The 16,621-nt window shown below is 41.7% G+C and overlaps 1 protein-coding gene across 1 annotated transcript in view; it reads left to right on the top strand.

Annotated features, from left to right (window-relative positions):
- The window catches only part of LOC311102607 (myelin transcription factor 1-like protein), a gene marked incomplete at both ends in the record, with an annotated part of 591,893 nt that overhangs the window by 421,907 nt on the left and 153,365 nt on the right, over positions 1 to 16,621 (top strand). The window lies entirely within an intron of this gene.

Here is a 16,621-nt window from a genome sequence, read left to right as displayed (position 1 = left end):
CACTGTATACTGTACATGTGTGTGTTGTTCTAGTAGGTGTGTGTGTGTGTCTCTGTGTGTGTGTGTGTCTCTCTCTCTCCCTCTCTCTGTGTGTGTGTTTGTGTGTGTGTGTGTGTGTGTGTGTGTGTGTGTGTGTGTGTGTGTGTGTGTGTGTGTGTGTGTGTGTGTGTGTGTGTGTGTGTGTATGTGTGCATGCGTGCGTGTCCACAGTGTTCTCAGCTCTCTCGTCCATGTCAGACGTGTGATTGAATAGAACACTCGTCTCAGACAGGCTCATGGGAAATCCCTGACCCAGATCTGTCTCCTCCGCCCACCCAGCCAAGCGGCAGACAAACACACACACACGCCTGAGATGTGGGTCATTGACAAGACGTTAGGTGAGGACTGAATGACCCAGGTCATACAGAGGGGCAGTGAACCTTCACTGTGGCATTCGACTCGAGACAGGATGCCATTGGGAAACAAGGTTCACACACACACAGGCAAATGTGCAAACACACACACACACACCTTTCTTTCCATGCTGTTTGGTGAGTGCTCAGTCAGTCCTGAGCATTTATGTGGTCTCAATGGTAGAGAAGGACATACGATTCATTCACTTGCCTTCGAAAGATTTTAAAGTCAATACAACTTGTCTCAATGCAGTTCAATTTGTGTAGTTATTTTCACAAAGTCATTGCTCAAGTGACTCTTGAGCGGAAGCCTAGAACTTAACCTTCCAATAGAAAACCCAGGTTTGACAGTGACAGTAGTAAGGAATGACTCTCATTGGTTGAAAGAACAGGAAGATACTTTGACAGGAAACATTATTACCATTGTAACAGTCAGTCCTTAGCAGATAATGCAAGACTATACTAAACAGTTGGAGAGCTCAGTATCACCTTCATCATCATCAACGTTGTCATGAACATCATCATTATTCTGCAGTAGTATTCTACTGTTTTTTTTGGCTTAGTTCCTTCATATTTATATTTTCACTCAAGGGAATATGTTTATATTACATTTTCATTCATTGTGTATTTACACCCAGCGTTTGGGATCACTCTTGATTTCCATTGTTTCTACCATAGTGCATATTTAACCCTAATTATATGTAATGCATATTTGATTGAATGCATTATCAAAATCGTGTAAATGCATATCAATGGCCCTGCGTATTCAATAAGTATCTGTTGAATAAGGTTTATGTGTATGTATGTAAAAACCCTGTCTCACATGATTAATGATAACTGGCTGTCCATTTATTTTGTATCTATTAATACAGTACATCCAAACCACATCTCTCTCTCTCTCTCTCTCTCTCTCTCTCTCTCTCTCTCTCTCTCTCTCTCTCTCTCTCTCTCTCTCTCACACAACAATCATTGTTTCTACCTCGATCATGAGCCATTCTGAGCTTCATTCATGACTGCAAAAATCTACTCTATAGTGTATGCTGCTTTATCTGCAGTGGCTTGTGACTGTATGTGTGTGTGTGTTTGTGAATGTGAGAGAGAGAGATGTGACCTATATAGGAAGCTGTCCCCAGCCCCATCCTGCTGCATTTCAAGAAGAGGGCTCCTATGAATAACCCAGAGGATGCCTCAAAACCGCTGCCTTCAATAAACCCATCCTTAATGAGTGTTAATGACAGTGAGGCGCTGAGACAATCAAAGAGCCTGTACGTGTGTGTGAGGTGTGTGGACGTGCAGAGCAGTGCCATTGCCCTGGGCAAAGGCAAGGTTGCCCTAGGTGATACCTGAAACTTTGAAAAGTACATGAAAGGTCTAGAAACAGCGGAGGACTGACAGGCATACCTAGTATGTGTGGGAGACCTGGGGGTGGTATTGGGTGGAGAATACACTGCTACATTTTTCGGGGGATGTTTGTGAGTTTGACCGTGACTTGGCTTGAGTTTTTTGGTTACAGTCAATAGTAAATGCTGTGTATTTTGTTGGCTTACTTTCTTTTGGAAGCTTTTTGAACTTCCAGGTAACATTCTCCCAGGAAACATGCATTCCAACTGAATTCCAGCCTACAGAGAGCTCCTTGTTGTGCTGTTCAGTCCCAGTGTGTTGGACATTGATGGATGGACTAGGACCCAACCTGCTCAGTCTGACCCTTCCCAGAGATACCCACCCCGCAGATGTAGAGGGCCACAACTGGCACACACGTGTCACTGCCCAGACAGGCGTTAGCAGCAGAGGTGGGCCATCCACTGTCTGCCATCTCCCTGGCTATGATGAACGGCCACAGCATGTCAACCATCATACCAGCCAGCCACAGCAAGCCAAACACAACTTCTGGACCAACACTGAAGTATCAGCTCTGGTGATAGGCTAGGTATGAGGAGTAGGGATAACAGCTAGCTTATCTAAAAAGTACAGGACCATCTGCTAAAAGTCCAGATGTCAATTTTAAGATGGTTTTTGTGTTGAACGTTTGTTTTGGATGTGGAGACTAGGTAGTGCCTGTTGGGTATTCGTATACAGTCAGATTTGCAGGATTAAATGATAGGTATACTGTAGCTATTTCAACAGGAGCCTGTGTGTCTCTCTATCTTTGTACACTGCGCATCTGGACACAATTCTGCTGAGGTTTCTGTGCTGCATGATGTTCACTGTGCCAAAGACTGGGTTTTCATACAAGGTTCAGAGGACAGAATGATCTTATGACTGAGGCTCAGCCCACCGTACAGCACAATATTTGATATCAGTGCTAATATGAGATCCAGATTTACTTAGACTGCTGAATTTGGACTGCACATATGCATAGTGTTCCTGGCCTCATGCATGCAGAATTTATGGGGGATATTTAAATGGTAAATAGGGGAAGTTGGGTGAATCTTGTTTTTTTGTTTGTGATCTGACAATATCTCGGCTTTCCCCAAACAAGTAGGGTTTGTGACTGACAGCTTAATATAATTATTATTCAAATCTGAAAATTACAGAAAATTGTAATGGCAAAAGGGGCTAGTGGGGGTCATTTTAAATGCTCTGCTCAGGGGCAAGGCACTGTTTCAGGCAGTAACATGTCAACAACATGAAAATGGTCTTGATATAGTAAACCACTGGTGTTAAGCAGGCATCATTGAGAATATGTCATGATCTGGGTCTGGGAGTAACTGATTAAATGTTATCATTTAAATCAAAAAATGTAGCTGTAATCTACGTTACCAGCTAAAATGTTGTGATCAGATTACAAATACTTTTGAAAGACTGGATTACTTCTTGGATTACTTTTACATTCAGAAAGTATGTTACATTAGAAAGATACATTATGAGACCTTTCTGTTTTCTCAATGATATTCAATTCAGCATTGAAAAAAGGTGCAAGTTTAAGTTAGTTCCACCTGAGCGAGTCTGACCACAAGTCAGAGACCAATATGATGACGCACCAAATGATGACCACCAATCAGAGACCACTATGATGACGCACCAAATGCATTTGATGGATCCTTTTGTTCTCTTCTAATGCCTCTTAATGGGAAAGAAATCCAAAAGTAACTGAAAGTAATCAGATTATGTTACTGAGTTTGTGTAATCCAAAAGTTACGTTACTGATTACAATTTTGGATTGCACAATTGTAACGGATTACATTTAGAAAGTAACCTATGTATTCGATCTCTTCTTTTTACTGCTCTAACCATGGAGCTGAATGTGAATATGATGGTGTTCTAATGTTAGTCGTCTCCCATGCAAATTGCATCGTCTTGCAAGTACCATGGTAATTAGAGGACAGATGGAGATTGGAGTGTTTCTCGTGGCTTACTGCACACTCCGTCTGCTCTGTCCCTATATCTTCGCTCTGTCTACACTCCTTCGTTCGCTCAGCCTCCCTCGGACAGCCTCGCTCCTCAGCCCCCCTCGCTCGCTCAGCGTTTTCGGTAAGACAGGAAGGAAAAAGCCCTCCTCCCTGTCAATCTCTGGGTGAATATTTTGTTCACAGCACTCTGAAAATCCAGTCTCCCCCCCCCAAAGCCTGGTTAAAGCAGCTTGGTGCTAAGGAGATAAGACACACAGACTTACAGTATGTTCTCCCCTCCTCCCCTGAAGACCATCATCTGTGATCAGCAGAGGCACCTAAAATAGTATGCCATGTGACATGTCTATCTACATTTATCTCCTAGACTGTAGTCAGAGTAGGGCTCATTCACAATACATCTAGCTGCAGACACAGTAATAACTATAACCAGGGTCCACATTGAGCTGGAAGAATGGAGTTAAGTCACCAGACTGGTCCAGCTGTGGATAGGCTACCCAATCCTTAACACCTGTGGAAATGGCAGCCAGACGAGAGTAATTTATTGTGTCGATGTGACATTTACTCACATCCCCATAACAATGGCCACTATTTCACAACTTGGAGCGAGGTTTTTATTCAGGCGTCCATATTGTTTTGTGTAAGTATGTGAATACGTTTTACTTGACTGAGATGTTGGATGATTTATGGCGGACGTAGACAACTGGTAAGGAAAAGCTATTGATTGACTCCACTTTCTAAGGGCCTCTTTAAGATTCACAGGAACCTATAAACAGACATAAAGCTCCTATAGACAGTGTCTTGTTAACACCGCACACTAACTTGCTAATGGCTAATGATTTAGGGAACGCCCATAGTTATTTCTCCCTCCTAATTCTTCTTATTAAAAACTTGGAACTGGAGGACTCTCGTAAATTAGCTTTCAAAGAGGTAGGCCCTCCAATTTGATGTGTACGCAGTCATAAAAGACGTGTGAATTTATCTCTATGTCAATGACTGTATGCTTTACCTGGCAATTGAGTGGTCCCCCACCTCTTATACTAAGTGAATTCAACATTTCTTTGAGTCTTTTCAGAAGTGCATCTTCAGTATTGGCAATCTCATCCACCTCTAACTCAGAATAAGTTTCCTCATCTCCCACCATATGAAAATGATAGGAGACATTAGTAATAGGCCCTGGCCATAATGGGAAATGGTATCCCCCATACTGTTATGGATATTCCCATCCATTAGGCAATCTAAAATGACCCCTGCTTCTCCAGCGAAGGTGGTGTCCATTTGCAGCTTTTATCATGGACTGGGAACAGCAACAGCTCTCTCTACCACAAACACACCGTAATGATGTTCTGCTGGGATGGATGATATGACGAGAGAACCCTCAATAGGGGAATGAGTAGTAATAATAGAACAACACTCTAATGAGCTACACACATAACATCTAGTGTGGAAAGGAGATGGCCAAAGATATCATACCATCATGACCTGGTGGTTCTCTCACTATAATTGGGCCAGGCTGGGCTGGTTACTATAATAATCGGTCACCCTCTGACCCTTGACCCTGACCTCACACCCCATAATAGTCACACTGGCATGCTCTGAGGTCGTTTGTGGTGATGCATGTGATGTTTTCTCCCTGGAGACTCACTGTATGTGTGGAGGAAAGTGGGAGAGTTCACTGCAATGTGTTGACATTCTCACTGTATCTCCCTCTTACTCCTGCTATTTTTCTATTTATTTGATTTATTTCACCTTTATTTAACCGGGTAAGCCAGTTGAGAACAAGTTCTCATTTACAACTGTGACCTGGCCAAGATAAAGCAAAGCAGTGCGATAAAAACAACACAGAGTTACATATGGGGTAAAACAAAACCCCAACCTCAAAAATACAACAGAAAATAGAAAATATATACAGTGTGTGCAAATGTAGCATGTTATGGAGGTAAGGCAATAAATAGGCCATAGTGCAAAATAATTACAATTAGTATTAACACTGGAATGATGCAAGAGATGATGTGCAAATTTAACCTCACCCTGCTCGGTTTACTAAGCCCAGGCCTGAATGGATGTTTACTGGAATGCAGTGTGGGAGCCTTTATAACAAGACTTACACACTGCTGGATCATTATGGGATATTAATTAAATTATATTTTGATCTCATATGACAACAGAGAACCCTGATAGCCCAGACAATAGCCTACATATTAAATCTATGCATTCATTTACAATGACAGTTGAACGTCCTGTGGCCTTGACAACATTATACAGTATAACAATGCTATAAACCAATGGGGAAAGACAAGCCCAAAGGCTATGGCATTCCAGAGGATTCTTATTATAAACTGACTCATAGAATGGTTTTGAATGTACATTGATAAACGGATTAACCTTTTTAACTGGGAGGAACAGTATCATTCCTGCTCTGTCTGTCTCTCTGCAGTGATTCCTATGGAACTGTTGAACCTTCAGGCTCCGTGTGTACACTAGCTACCTGATGGGACTGATATGGATGGCTATGACACAGAGCATTGTATTGTTGTTTGTTCATCTGCTGTATCAGGTATCATAGAGGCTAATGGTTTAATCTGAGCCTCGGTAACACATAGGATTTAGCTGTCATTAGATGTGACTTCTAGCTTCTGGTTTGACATAGAGACATAGAGGCTAGATATGTTCACCTGAAAAACACGTTTTATCTGAATAGAAGCTACTGAGGCAGTTCCACATAATGTGTGGTAGTCATGATTCATGGTTCGTGTTGAGGCTGATAGTGGAAAATCATAATAATGTCAACACACACACACACACACAAACACACACACACACACACAAGCACAGTCACACACACACCCATGCACACACACCTCCTCCCACCCCCATGGGCGCCTGATTTTGTCTGAAAATGGGGGTGCAAATGCTGGGCGGTAAATTTTCCTGTATTGCTATGCTGTTTCTTAACAGGGGGAATCCATATTTAAGAACAGAACACAACTATTTTACTTAGGTTTTGCCACAATAAATTATATTGAAAAAGTGTTTTAATGACTAGATTACTAATCTACTCCCTTCCCTGAAAATCCCATCCCAATAATTCATTGACAGGTCTGAAACCCTACCAATTCTGTGACCAACACAAATATCCTTCTCCTCCCACAATAATGTAGTACAATTTACAAATGTGAACTTTGATTTATCTTTTAACAATTTTTCTTTCTCAATATGACAGTGTTATCTGGAAGGGCATTGAACAAGAACTCTCAACTTGAAAATGCAAATTGAAGTTTTGCGTTTAAATTTGGTCATTGATTATTTTCACATAAAAATAATATTGCAAACGTATTATAAATTCATCATTATCAAATTCAATATTTTTTGGCAGCCATATATATCCATAAATTGCGGCCCCGAATATACAGTATAAATAATAAAATGAAGCTCTAGTCATATGGGTCATATTTGAACAGTTTGGGCTAGAGCAGGGGTCTCCTACCATTTCATTCATAAAGGCTACTACAACAAAAATGGCCAGATACTCATATACAGCCTGCATATTTTGTTATTGTGTAGGCCTAATTTGATCAATAGAAACAAAGAACAGCGCTGCATACATAATGTAATTGCATTTTGGTTCTTAAACCACACATTTGGAACAACAATCATTCTACTGTACTATACCTTGAGAGTCTTTCCCTTTTAAGATGGGAGAAAATAAAAGGGTTTCACATTTGAAAAAAATACGTAGCCTGCAGCTAGGCTTCTATAAATTATTTTTGAACAACAACCAAAGTGAGAAGGCTACATATCTGACAACAAATCGTGAAGAAACAGAATAATCATGAAAAGTATGAGGAATAACAAAAGATGAATAACAAAAGTGTATTCTCAGCAAGCACATTAATTGAGCATTCTGCTTTTCCTCCAACATGGACTTTTATTGGCGCCAATGTTTAAATGAACTTGTATATTTAATTTCCACTACATCATAGTATGACTCCTGACAAATGTAAATGCTTACTTTGTTAATATTGAAATACAGTAAATGCCAATGTAAAAGACACAGGCAGCATACTGTACATAATATTTGACCAAGCCAAGCAGAGCTGTTTGCTTTATCGAGATACAAATGATCCTGTACTTTTTCATTTGGCGCATAGGCACATAGAGTACATACTGTACACAGCTTGGCTACATTGTAACCGCAAAGCGGTCAAGGTGCGCTCGCATATGGGGCTCACCCAGGACTGTTAGTTTTGTAACTGAATGGAAAGATTATAACAATGTGATTTAGCCGATTGATGTTGGGAAAATAGATGGCAAAAGGCACAATGGTGTTAAATGCCTATAAACAGCATGGCGGGGGGAAAATTTCACAGATTTAATGATGTAATATTAGGCCTACTGATTATTTCTCAATTGCGAGCTATCATTGACAGCCTGCGAGCTGCCGGACATGCAGTTTTCGGCCAAGGTGCAACCTTTAGTAGGCTGATGGAAGGCTACTCGGAGTCAGAGGCTGCGACATGCCTGGACCATGCTCATCATGGTTCTTACAGGCAAAGTAAAATTATACAATGAATTTGCTCGTGGTCAGTGGCAACCCGTCATTCAGGGCAGGTGGGGCAGAGCCTCACCTGTTTAGCAAAAAAATAAAATAACAGTTTTTTTTTTGTGCCTGTTTTACATGTTATTTTGGCATTAATACATGTTACATATCAGTTTGCAAATAATGTAAGGCAGCTCCAAAATGCAGGTGTTTCAGCCTAGCTCAGTGCTTTCTGTGGTGGAGGGGCAGCCCGCGGAAAATACAGAGCGTAGGGGTTGGTAATAATCTCTAGTTGCGCCGTGATTGGCTCAGTGTTCTGTCACTCATGGGGACACTACGTCACTGCAAAATCTACAGTGAGAGCTAGAAAGCAAGCCCCCTTGGGTGCTGCCATAGATTTACATTAGAAGCGCCCATCCAAGAAGGCTCAAGGTTATTGGCCACAAATAAAATAATTTTACAATTATATCTACAGTAGCTTTGATTGGACTGATCATGTCAACATCATACTTTCAAAATCTTAGCTAGCAAGCTAGACAAGCAGTCATCCCCATGAATCACATCGACAATCTACTGCCAAATCCTTTTCAATCCCTGTCATATGAAGTTAAAAGATAAATAAAACAAATCGGTGCTCATCGGCCATTGGACATAAACATTACAACAAGTTGGAAATCGCAAATTCAAAGCAATCCCTATTTTGCTTCCCCTGCTATTCAGTGGAGAGGGTGTGTGGTCCAAGTCTGGTTTTAAGGGTCTCTTTTCCCATCTTAAACAAATAAACATTCACACGCAACACCATGGCCCGGAAAAGGTTGAATGCATTAGCCATGCTGTCAAACCAGCATGACTTCTGCGCACTCAAAACAACTGGAAACTCAGAACTGGGAAATTTCTGACTTCAGTGAGTTCAAGGCAATTGGGAACTCAGGAAAAAACGAGCTCCGACTGGGAAAATATGTTTTGAACGGTCATCCAACTCGGAATTCCAAGTCGGGAACTCTGGCCTCTTTCTAGAGCTGGCTTACAGCTATGCCGTGTGTCTGTCTCCGTCACTGTGGGGCACTGCGGTACTGTTTTAATTGTTTTAACCGAGTGACAGACAGGAGAAACAAGTGGACTAAAGTTTTCCTTCCAGTGCAGACTGAGGCTTGGGCCCAGGCTCCATACTAGACAGTCAATTACAGGGAGTGGAATGGCCCTGGGGTAAACATATGGGAGGGAGATAACACTCTCCGCTGTGCAGAACCTTCCGGACAGACACTTTCTCTCACAGACCCTGCAACCATGCAGTCTGCTATAACCTCTACTACCCAAAGGAAAGAGAGGAGGGGTGTGATGTGAATATTTGTACGAATATAAATAGATATTGGGTGAATACTACAGAGACTGTACTGGTGAAATTATGATCAATATTCAGCATTTGTAGCAGAATGAACAGCACATTATATTGCTTCTTGGCCTTCAATTTGTAGGGTTTGATAAGCTGGCTGTCTTGGTTCACATTCTGTGCTTTTAACCTTATACTGCAGTGGGCTAAATCAGGGTCAAACAGAGTGATTCTTGGTAGTCTTAAACAATTCTACTTTGAAACAAAAGTATACACTTCACACACATGGTTATGGGCTTAAAAAAAGAAGACACCTGTACCATGTCAGATATAGAGTTGAAATGTACTCAATTTTGAGTTTGCATCCCAATATTACACTTTATATAGATCCCAGAAGACTGAACTATAGCAAAACTGTTTGACGTAGAAACACTGGATTTTCGTCGGGTCTTTTGAAAATCTTTATTAATTATGAAAATAATACCAATATTAGTAACATTCTACCTATGAGGGAAAGAGGGCGCTTTTGGTCATTGACTGCAGGAAAGGGCTACACCTAGAAGTCATGTGTTGAAGGACAACACAATCTTAGAGTGTTCTGTGTAAAGTGTGATCACATTATGATCGCCGTAATAACCCATAAACAACGCTCCCTCAACGTTCCCTCAACGCTAATGCAGCCCCTCCTCCTGCTTCCCAGTTAGACATATCAATTACAGGGCCATTACAGCTGTCTCTGTCTCACACCGCTCCAGTGGTTCAAGCATGGGGGCCTATGTGATGTGCTCACTGATGGCCACAGTCTCAGCCAGCCCAGCAAATTAATTTAGGGAACAATCTCAGGATCAATCACATCACTTAGCCAATTAGGAGATAGCGAGAAAGATGACCATTACCATAAGGGCCAATCAATAGCCGGAGCCAGAGAGGCTTAACGTCTGCCCCGGTGCCGCTAGCGGTTACATGGGTTCTAATGGAGGGGGTGGGGTCACCACTCTTTTTTGACGGACAGATAGACTGACCCATCAGAAAATCCGGTTACAGGATGTCAGGATTGAAAGGTTTCACCTTGAAGATCGTAAATGTGACAACCATTGTGTTGGTGAGATGATCACCATGGGAGTCTTTACTGCCTCAATCAGTTAATGAGAAAATAGCATAGCTTTTGTTTTAATTTTTAATTTTTCAGTTTTGATTGACGTTTGTGGATGTTTTTCAGGAGGCTGTATATATTGAATATTGGTTGTTGATACGTTTGACAGTTGATGAGGACAAGGAAATGGTTTTGGGATCCAGCACCTCTCTGGCAAGACAGACAGACAGACAGTGGTGGGGAGGTGGAGGGAGGGTTTCTCTACTAGACGCAGGTTATTGCCCTCAGGGCCCAGTTTTTCAAAAGTTATCTGGATTTCGCATATCGGTTAGAATGAAATGCAAAGAAATATAATGAATAGAACGAATGAATCAATGAATTGAATGGGGATTCTCGTTCTATTCATTGTATTTCTATGCATTTAATCCTATCCGATAACCAAAATCCGGATAGATAATTTTTGATAAACTGGGCCCAGGGGTCCTTATTGCAGGGGATTATCTCTCTGACACCCCCTCCTCATTCATCATCATTCATCACTCACCTTCTATCTCTATCTCTTTCTGTATTTCACTCTCTGTCCTTCTCTCTCTCTCTCTCTCTCTCTCTCTCTCTCTCTCTCTCTCTCTCTCTCTCTCTCTCTCTCTCTCTCTCTCTCTCTCTCTCTCTCTCTCTCTCTCTCTCTCTCTCTCTTTCTGTCCTCTCTCTCTCTCCAGCCCTTCCAATGTTGACGCCTGTAGTATGAGCACTATTCTATTGTCTCTGTCTTATATATGCTGTGGACGTATCTACTGTAGTTGTAGCCTGACAAAAGACCCTGTTACATCAAGGACTCAGTATGTGAAGCAGAGAGTCCTTTTAAACTGGGACATTTCACTGTACTGCAGCATTATAGACAATACACTGAGTGTACAAAACATTAGGAACACCTTCCTAACATTGAGCCCCCGTTTGCCCTCAGAACAGCCTCAATTCATCAGGGGCATGGACTACAAGGTGTCAAAAGTGTTTCACAGGGATGCTGGCCCATGTTGACTCCAATGCTTGAAGTTGAATACATCACCGCTGCATTTTTCAGATTATAAAAGCAAACCGTTACCTAAGAAATCTGTGTATGGGTGGTCCTCTGTAGCTCAGCTGGTAGAGCACGGCGCTTGTAACGCCAAGGTAGTGGGTTCGATCCCCGGGACCACCCATACACAGAAAATGTATGCACGCATGACTGTAAGTCGCTTTGGATAAAAGCGTCTGCTAAATGGCATATTATTATTATTATTATTATTATTATTATTATTATTATAAATCTCTCCATGAAGACTTAAGGACAACCTCAAAGAGTCAAAGAGATTTTTGTGACATACTTTGGTCGATAGTTATGGCTCTGCACTGTATGAAGTCCCTAATGAGGTATTAAATGATGACTGAATGACTTGAATTTGTGTTGTAAAATACCTAGAAAGATAATACATCCATAGCCTTCAACATGTTGTTATTGCCAATGTACTGGGCAATAGTTGTGAGATGGACTGCAGCAAATATTGAACAGCTGAGAGTTAATGGGACTGAGAGAGGCTACACTGTGTTGTGTTGGAGTTAAATGCTGCAGTAGATAACAGACGAATGGATTTGCAGATGAGGACAAAGGTAAGGTTAAGGCTAATAACCCTTTTATACATGACATTGAGTAGAGAGCTATTCAAATGCTAAATTGAAAAACAGTTCTCATCTCATTTATATTGAGATTCCTAAGACTCATATCTTTCAACATATCTAATGCTGGTGTCTCCAGTAGTTTTGGAACAAGGTGATTTACCTGTTAACCTAAGGTCGATGTCCACTCCCTCATGAAAATCGAATTAGCATAATAACACAATCCCCATCAAAATCTGTCAGTTTAAGCTAGTGATATAAAATAAAAATAAATGTCGCACTTCCGCGTCTGCCGTGAAAGGTGACAGAGCTAAAGCGGTGTTTGTCAGTCCATGAGGCATCCCAAAAATCGGTCTTCTCACAAAATCGTCTGTACCGTCCGAACGAAGAAACTCTCACAAACACGATGGTGTTCTCCGTTTTGGAGAGTCCCAAGACAAGCGTCTTGGGACTCATCTGAAGTCGGTACAGCCGATCTGCCAACTTCTGTCTGTAGAATCCAAACAGTTTGGGCTACACACTAATATGACCCCTCTGTGAAAAGGTGAGACTCTCACGAACACGTACATATTTTGCTCTAGGACGCCCACAGGTCTCACAAGACTTGTCTGAAGGTCCCCCAGTACAGTTGACATGTAAAAAAATGTTTTACAAATGTTTCCTGATCTTTCTTATATCTCTCAGATATGGGACAGACACTTAAAAACAAACTTCCATGAGATTTTTTGGGGGGACTATCTGTTGTTCAATGTAGTGAATCTGTTATTAAATTAGTTTGTATGGGCTAATAGCAGTACGGCCAAATACAATTTTTCATCAAATAATTGTTTATTATTTGAAGGGGTCTTAAAATTCTAAATCAAATAGCTAAATTATCCTTGGTATGACCTTCTTAAAACAATTCCATATAGCTTAGTAGAACACCCCCCCCCACACACACACACACACATTAATTTACAATTTTCAGTCATCAACATTGGAATCAGGTCGGATTGATTATCCCAGTTCTAGCCCAGAGGTCATTGAGATGAATATATCATTATGATGTGTTTTGTGGTACAGTAGATTGCCTATTCAGTCTCCCCTACAGTACTCAGACAGGTGTGTTGGATGGCATGGTGTGTCTGCGAGGGGAAGCAGTGCATCAGAACGATGCAGCAGAGACACAGCCCATAAGGACCAGGATGAGCCCACCCACGTTATTACTCCAGTCAGGCCGACGTTTGTCTTCATCAATTCTTAAACTCATAAGACTCCTTGCCTCTCTCCCTCTCCAAATTGTACCATCTATCAGCCAGCACCCATTCTCTTCCCTTCCTCTCCCTCCTGTCCTCTCTCTCTCTCCTCTATCTCTCCCTCCTTCTGCAGGAGACGGAGTGGCAGTGGATCGTCACATTATGGCGAGGCTATGGGAGGATGGGCTTTTCTAGCAGGTGGTAATGACTAACAGCCCCCCTCTCTTTCTCTCCCCATCACCCCCTTCTCTCTATCTCTCACCCCCTTTTTTTGCCCCCCCCCCCCCCCCCCCCCCTCACACTTTTTTTGCCCCCCTCACACTCTGGCCTGTCTCTTTCATCTAGTTGGTGGTATATCATGGTGGTGGACTTCTGCCCTGCTCTCTCAACCTCCCCTCTCACTAATTATGGCCCAGACAAAGGCGGCTGATTCTCCCTCCCACTCAGAGCTGTCAGCCACAGTGTAGGAGAGAGTTAATTTCACACTTACTGCATGCTTTAATTAAACAAGGGGAAAAACAAGGAGATTCACACCTATCTCTTACAGGGGGTGGGGGAGTCAGGGTGGTGTGTGTGTGTGTGTGTGTGTGTGTGTATATACCCAGTGATTAGTATGAGGTGTTTATTTCTCTTATCTCTGTTTGTGTGGGTGTGTTTCTACAGTACATGTTAGTTTTTTTTCTGATATCAGAGGTTGACATACATATCATTTCTTTGCTCTCTGACTGAACCTTAATGTGTTTTATTTTTAGATGTATTTTAACGAGGACTAAATTGGATTGTAATGGCTTATTAACGGGTACAGCCACTCTGTTCTCTCGGATCTGTCCTCTGCTATGGCAGCTGCACTGTGAAGAGCATCACTACAACACAGCTCGCTTTCACTCTCAACACAATACTGTACACATCCTTCTCTCACTCCCTCACTCTCAACACAATACTGTACACATTCCACTCTCACTCCCTCACTCTCAACACAATACTGTACACATCTCACTCTCACTCCCTCACTCTCATCACAACACAACAGGCAGACGGACAGCACAGAGCAACTCAGGTCATTGTGTTTTTGAGATACAGGTGGATGACAGCAGTATGTATTTTAGTCCAGTTTATCAGAGTGAGTTCAAACTAAGGCAAAGCTTTGCACCTGTTTCAATGGCTATTGGCTAACCACTGCTGAATCCTCTACCTAGCATGGTAGTATATGAGGAGCAGTTTCACACCTGTCCCAGTGTTGTTTTGTTTCGCTATGTGCATCTGCATGCATTATGTGTATATTATTTGTATCTCGCATACATTCTGCTCTGTTCTGCAGATGTGTGTGGTGTGAGTGTGTGTGCATTGGCATCTCTAAATCTCATGAATGAAATTACATTTGTTAGTATTTCCACTCATCCATAAAATATGCCAACCAGCAATGATGAAGCCTATTAAGTTACATAACTCAAAAATGGGTGCAGCTGCACCAAAGCAGTACTGCATGACCAGACAGACAGTGTTCTCTCTGCAGTATTACTATAATGTGAATATGTAGTTGGGTTCTGCTCAGACCTGTGTGAGTGTTGTGCGTGTGTGTGAGTGTTGTGCGTGTGTGTGTGTGTGTGCGTGCTGAGAGTGTTGTGCGTGCTGTCTACTCGTGCATTGAGAGAATACATAATTCCATATGTTTCCTTAGCTGGAACACTATGCTGAGGGAGACTGCAGTATGAACATGCAAAACAGAGCTGGTTTGCGCTCAACAGTGGATCCATGCAATGCTACAGTAACCCATGTGTTGTTAACCCGTAACCATCTGTGCAGAGTTGGTGCATTGAATTCATGTGAACATAGGTCAGGGGTGTCAAACTAATTTAGCCCCGGTCTTCAACGAGGTCCGGAGTTTCCTACTGAAAATTACTGTCTAGCTTTCATTTCGGTGATTATTTGCAAGCTGGACTCAGTCAAGAAACTTTATGAATGTAGGTCCATTATAATTTCTACACAGTTCCGATTTGGTTTGAGTCATTTTAAAGTATATTGAGTCCCCCCCCCAAAATAAAATAATAATTATAATAATTATAATATCGAAATGATGATGATGATTATTTGATTTTGTTATATTTATTTTTTACTCAAACCACCTGCGGGACGGATTGGACCCCCTCGCGGGTCTTATGTTTGAAACAAACCCCTGACATAGGTGTTGAACCCTTCTTTCTCATCCGAAGCAGACCTCTAACATTTTCTGTTCAAAGTGAAGAATGGAAATACATCAGTTCTAAAGAAAGAAAATACGTCAGTTGTGGAAATCCAGTTTAGGAGCTGCATGCTGCTTTTAATTAGGACTGTGCTGTTTCACACAGTGGGAGACGAGGCTGTTATTGAGGCTGTTATTCCTCACATTGCCACAGTCTGAAGAGGAAGCCTTTGTTTCTCCTGATGTGCAATCAGTAGCTGGGACTCCATCCATCCTGGTGATTCTGATTGCCGTACTCAACTGAGGCTATTTGTCCCCTATGTGGTACACACAGCACAGTACACTGATCGAGAGCCCTCTAATCCCGTATTGTGTAGGTCACTCATGTTCAAATACAGAACTTCTCAGAGTCTATGTCTAGCTAGTGATGCATAACTAGTTAGAAGTGCAGTAACAAAAACACTCCCACTTGGAAATGGTTAAACATTTTAATCACGATTTCTCCTAGCAATCATCATTTGTGGTATAGGGCTAATGCCATATCATAGGCAGTAATTACACCCCATGATTACGTGAGGGTGGGGGTTGGGGGGGGGTGTACAATAGAGAATTCAATTGCAGGCTGACTATATCAACTCTTGTTTTTGTTAAATGCTGTACATCAGTGGATTGTTGATGGGAAATCCAGGTGCCTGCGATGAAATACCTTGATTGTGTGCTCATCAAATCATTGTTTTTGTTTGTTTGAATTTCTTGCAGAGTATTGATTATTTCCATAAACCCAGACAGTTAAAAACAAAGAACCAGAAGTCAATTTAGTTTGTTTAATACGAAAGTACGTGTTGTTTTCTCAGT

Source organism: Coregonus lavaretus (assembly GCF_964263955.1).
Source record: "Coregonus lavaretus genome assembly, chromosome: 27".
In the NCBI taxonomy this organism is placed as follows: domain Eukaryota; kingdom Metazoa; phylum Chordata; class Actinopteri; order Salmoniformes; family Salmonidae; genus Coregonus; species Coregonus lavaretus.
Note: the sequence above shows the minus strand (reverse complement) of the source record. Positions and strands in the feature narration are given on the sequence as shown.